Genomic DNA, 6,000 nt, shown 5'->3' with positions numbered 1-6,000 from the left:
TGTCAGCGAAGTGATGTCTCTGTTTTTTAATATGCTGTGTAGGTTGGTCATAACTTTCCTTCCAAGGAGCAAACAGTTTTTAATTTCATGGCTACAGTTGCCATCTGCAGTGATTTTGGAGTCCAAGAAGATAAAATCTATAAGTTTCCATTTTTTCCCATGAAGTAATTTTTCCCATCTATTAGCCATGAAGTGACAGGAATGGATGCCATGATCTTTGTTTTTTGAATGTTGAATTTTAAGCCAGCTTTTTCACTCTCCTTTTTCACCTTCATCGAGAGGCTCTTTAGTTTCTCTTCACTTTCTGCCATAAGGATGGTGTCATCTGCATATGTGAGGTTATTGATATTTTTCCCAGCCATCTTTTCTCCAGCTTGTGCTTTATCCAGCCTGGCAATTCACATGATGTACTCTGCATAGAAGTTAAATAAGCAGGGTGACAACATACAGCCTTAATGTACTCCTTTCCCAATTTTGGACCAGTCTATCGTTTCATGTCTGGTTCTAACTGTTGCTTCTTGACCTACATAACAAAATCTATGGCCTTAAACAGTGGAAATCTACCCCTCATGGTTTTGAAAGTTGAGAAGTCTAAAATCAGCTTGCCAGCTGATTCAGTTCCTGGTGGGAGTCCTCTTTGTGGGTTGCAGAGTGTCACCTTCTTGAGGAATCCTCACATGGCAGACAGAGAGAGAGAGAGAGAGTTTTGGTCTCTCCTGATAGGGGCACCAACCCTTCATAATGACCTCTACCTGATGCTCTCATCTAAACTCAATTACTTCCCAAAGGCCCCCCTCCAAATAATATCACTACTGGGATTAGGATTTCAACATATGAATGGCAGGGGTGAGGAGACAATCAGTCTACAGCAACCTATTCACTGAGTGACCTTGAATAAGTCACTCATCTTTCTGAGCTCCAGCTATCTTATCTGTAAAATGGGGATATTGAGTTTTACCTCCTTCATTGTTGTTATTATCTGGTCCCTCAATCATGTCTGACTCTTTGCAACCCCATGGACTGTAGCCCACCAGGCTCCTCTGTCCATGGGATTATCCTGGCAGGAATACTAGAGTGGGTCGCCACTCCTCCTCCAGAGGATCTTCCTAATCCAGGGATCAAACCCACATCTCTTGCATCTCGTGCACTGCAGGTGGATTCTTTACCACTAAGCCCCCTGCAAAGCCCCCTTACCACCTTCATAGGACTACTATGAAGATTAAATGAAATAATAGGTACAAAAATACATTGTAAACAAAAAAGTGAGCTCTACAAAAGTTTGTAATTTACTCTAATAGGGCCAAGCACACAGTGTGTTACACAGAGGTGCTTTTTAAAGGTTTCAAGTAAGAAGAAAGGATAATAATTATTTTTAGAGCAATTGCTGTGTGCCAGCCACCATAATAAATGCTTTACTAAAATTATCTTTCTGATAGCCTAAGGTGATCAACTTCCTAGTTTGCCTGGGACTCCCCTGAAACTCACACATCCTGGGAATCCCCTGAGATCTGAACATAGGTTTGAGTATCATTTCCACTTTGTAGATAAGAAAAATAAGACTTAGCAGATTATGCAACATGCCCAGAATCACATTTAATAAGTGACAGAGTCAAAATGTGAACCCATGGAACTTCCCTGGTGGTCCAGTGGTTAAGAATCTGAGCTTCCAATGCAAGGGGTTACAAATTCAATCTCAGTCCAATCTTAGTTCAGTCTCAGCACTAAGATCCCACATACTGAGGGGCACTGTCAAAAAGTAAGAAAAAAAACGAAAGAAAGTAAAGAAAGAAAGAAATTGTAATCAGAGCTATCAAAGAAGAAAAATGAAAAGAGAAGTCTTTAGAATGAAAGATAGAGGGTATCAAAACAGGCTGTTTTAACCATAGGACTCTAGTCCAGTTTGGTCTCAGTGGCTGGTGCTGGGAAACTGTTTAGAGAAGGTCATAAGCTGGGCCCAGCCCCAGGTCATCTGCTCCTCCAGGGCAGTTCCTGGCAGATCACAGTACTTTGTTTTTTCACTTCTTAGAAAGTCTCCTGTTGTATAGGGTAATTAAACCCTCATGCTTCATCCTGTTTATATTTTGCGTTTGTCTTTTGTTTTACTTATGAATGAAAAAGCTAGTCAACCTTCCTAATTCAAACTGCTTATCCTCTTAAAGCAGGTGTTTTGGGTCTTACTATAAATATGTATAGGCTTCTCAAGTGGCTCGATGGCAAACAATCTGCTTGCCAATACAGGAGACACAGGGGATACATATTTGAGCCCTGGGGTGGGAAGGTCCTCTGGAGGACGGCATGGCAACTCACTCCAGCATTCTTGCCTGAAAAATTCCATGGACAGAGGAGCCTGGCAAGCTACCGTTCATGGGGTCACAAAGAGTCAGACATGACTGAGCAACTGAGCATGCACACATAAATAGGTATACAGAGGTGGAGGGATTCTATGCCCGGCCAGTGTCAGAAGCAGACCATTTCTTAGATGATAATAGGTAGGTTTTGCTCAGGGTAGGTCAGGAGAGAAAGAAAGTCTGGTTAACCTCAAAATCAAGATTCCTTCCTGTTCAGATACATCTGAAGTGGCCTCATCTTGTTGTTGTATAGATGCCCAGTTGTGTCCAAGTCTTTGCCACCCCGTGGACGACAGCATGCCAGGCTTCCCTGTCCTTCATCATCTCTCGAACTGGCATCACTGATGCAAGTTCATCTCCCTTGCATCAGTGATGCCATCCAGCCATCTTCTCCTCTGATAATAGGTAGCCTATTAGGTAGCCTAATCAGGTTACCATAGCCTCTTCTCCTTCTGCCCTCAATCTTTCCCTGGATCAGGGACTTTTCAAATGAGTTGACTGTTCACATTAGGTGACCAAAATACTGAAGCTTCAGCTTCAGCATCAGTCCTTCCAATGAGTATTCAGGGCTGATTTCCCTTTAGATTGACAGGTTTGGTCTCCTAGCAGTCCAAGAGACGTCTTCTCAGGAGTCTTCTCCAGCACCACAATTTGAAGCATTGATTCTTTGGCACTCTGCCTTCCTTAAAGTACAGCTATCACACCTGTTTGATATGCTGGGAAGACCATAGCCTTGATTATATGGACCTTTGTGGCAGAGTAATTTCTCTGCTTTTCAACACACTGTCTATGTTTGTCATAGCTTTCCTGCCTCTGGAGGAGGGAATGCAAACCACCCCAGTATACTTGCTGTGAGAACCTCATGAACTGTATAAAAAGGCCCCATCTTATCTCCTGTCAATTCTCTCATGCTGTGCTGTTAAACTGAGGGTCCAGAAGCTGACATGTGACCCCAACTCTGCCTTTAGTGAAGTGTTTGCCCTAGATAAGTCTCTTCCTTCTCAGAGTTTCAGTTTTCTCATCCATTAAACAAAGAGGAATCAGGTTACCAGATTAGGTACTTTCCTAAAGAGTTCCTATGGTATTGACACCTATGATACTATAATAGTACATATAACTGAACTGCTTCCTCAGGATAAGGATATTAAATTACTATTTACAAAAAAAAAAAAAAAAAAAAAAAAACCAACAGTTAGAACCAGACATGGAACAACAGATTGGTTCCAAATTGGGAAAGGAGTACGTCAAAGCTGTATATTGTCACCCTGCTTGTTTAACTTCTATGCAGAGTATACCATGTGAAATGCCAGGTTGAATGAAGCACAAGCTGGAATCAAATTGCAGGAGAACCATCGATAACCTCAGATACACAGATGATACTACCCTTATGGCAGAAACCAAAGAACTAAAGAGCCTCTTGATGAAAGTGAAAGAGGAAAGTGAAAAAGCTGGCTTAAAATGCAACATTCAGAAAACGAAGGTCATGGCATCTGATCCCATCACTTCACAGATGGGAAATAGATGGGGAAACAATGGAAACAGTGACAGACTTTATTTTCTTGGACTCCAAAATCACTGCAGATGGTGACTGCAGCCATGAAATTAAAAGATGCTTGTTCCTTGAAATAAAAGCTATGACCAACCTAGACAGCATATTAAAAAGCAGAGACATTGCTTTGTCAACAAAGGTCTGTCTAGTCAAAGCTATGGTTTTTCCAGTAGTCATATATGGATGTGAAAGTTAGACTATGAAGAAAGCTGAGTGCCGAAGAACTGATGCTTTTCAAGTGTGGTGTTGGAGAAGACTCTTGAGAGTCCCTTGGACTGCAAGGAGATTCAACCAGTCCATCCTAAAGGAAATCACGCCTGAATATTCATTGGAATGACTGATGCTGAAGCTGAAACTCCAATACTTTGGCCACCTAATGTGAAGAGCTGACTCCTTGGAAAAGACCCTGATGCTGGGAAAGATTGAGGGCAGGAAGAGAAGGGGACGACAGAGGATGAGATGGTTGGATGGCATCATTGACTCAACAGATATGAGTTTGAGCAAGCTCCAAGAGTTGGTGATGGACAGGGAAGCCTGGCATGCTGCAGTCCATGGGGTCCCAAAGAGTTGGACACGACTGAGCAACTGAACTGAACTGAATATCCTCAAACTGACAAAAGAAGAAAATGTTTCATTTATAAAATATAAGGGGTTGCAGAACAAAAATAGGTAGATATTAAAAAAAGCAACTTTTATTGATATGATAAGATTATAAATGCTATAATTGAAAAAATATATATACCAAGGGAATAATTTAGAAAATACAAACTTCAGACTAGATCCAGTTAAAAAGTTAGTTATTGAACCACTGGGGGCAGTGCACCCTTGTATCTTGTTTTTCCCCAGTGAATTGCTTCTGAAGGCATGTCTGGCTAGGTTGTGTATGGGGGTAGATGTGAATGTGTGCAAGTGTGTTTGCATGAGTATGAGTGAGAGTATGGGTGTGTATATAGATCATTCTCAAAAAAGATAACCTCAGGGCTTACATGAAATTCCAAATCTGGTGAAAGCCCTTCACCCATTCCCTGCCTGACTCTCCTGAATTGGGTTTTCCAGACTCAGCTCCTCCATAAAGTGGGATGTAAAAGCATTTCTCTTCGTGAGACAACTCTGTGGACAGGAATGAGCACTAATGCTAGAGTTACACTTGGGCTTGGATCCTAACTCCACCCTGTACTTGCTATTTGACCTTAAGCAAGTTTTTTGCCTTATCCTGAATTTCATCAATGGTGACAAAGAGCTAAAGACTGGAATGGAAGGAGTTATGTCAAGTACCTGACTTAGAAACTAATGCATTGGATACCTACATCAGGATCAGGTATGCAACTTGTGAATCCCAGGGCAAAAAAAGAAAATGTGGGCCTCTTGTTCAGAAATTATCAAGAATTTCAAGATGGCAAGAACAGAACATTAAACCAAGCACAAGGCCCTTCTAAGCACAAGGCCCTGGGCATCTACACAGATTGCATCCTCTTGATATTAATTTTCTTTCAGGCAGGTTAGCTAAGCTGTCGGAAGAAGAATGATGGATGGAAGAGGGATGTCATAAGTAATGGCCCTCAAGTAACTCAGGAAGCATTAATTGAGGCTTGGAAATCTTTCCATCCCCACCCCCTCCCTGAAGTTGCCCTGGCCATGGGAAGGCACAGATGAAGGTCAGAGCAGGTGAGTCACTTGTTTCCTTAAACTCTGAGAATATTTTTTCCCACTCTATGAATTCGGCCTCCCTCCCTCCCAGATGCAGAGGCTTAGCTCAGGATAAGATAACATGCATCCTTTCCCAGAGAGTCAGTCTTCACTTCTTTTACGTCACCTAAGTCCTTCTGGATCCCCTGGAAAGGAACTGAGGGCCTGGGGCCCAATGACAAGGGAAGGAGTGGCTGAGAGAGGTCACTGTCCATTGGGCAGAAGGGATTCTCCAGACCAAAGTACCGCTGAACACTTGGAAGCTGGGAAGTCAGCCAGCGTTTCATCTTTTGTTTTTTCCTCCTGGGGCTTCCTGTCCCAAAGGTGGATGGAGAGGGGTCATGGGGGACTTCCTGACCTCTACAAATAAATCTTTCCATTGTCGTTGGCCAGGCAGTACTTCCAGGCCAGACAGAC

The sequence above is a fragment of the Oryx dammah genome, unplaced genomic scaffold, assembly GCF_014754425.2.
Source record: "Oryx dammah isolate SB20612 unplaced genomic scaffold, SCBI_Odam_1.1 HiC_scaffold_17, whole genome shotgun sequence".
Lineage (NCBI taxonomy): Eukaryota > Metazoa > Chordata > Mammalia > Artiodactyla > Bovidae > Oryx > Oryx dammah.
This window is presented reverse-complemented; position numbering follows the sequence as displayed.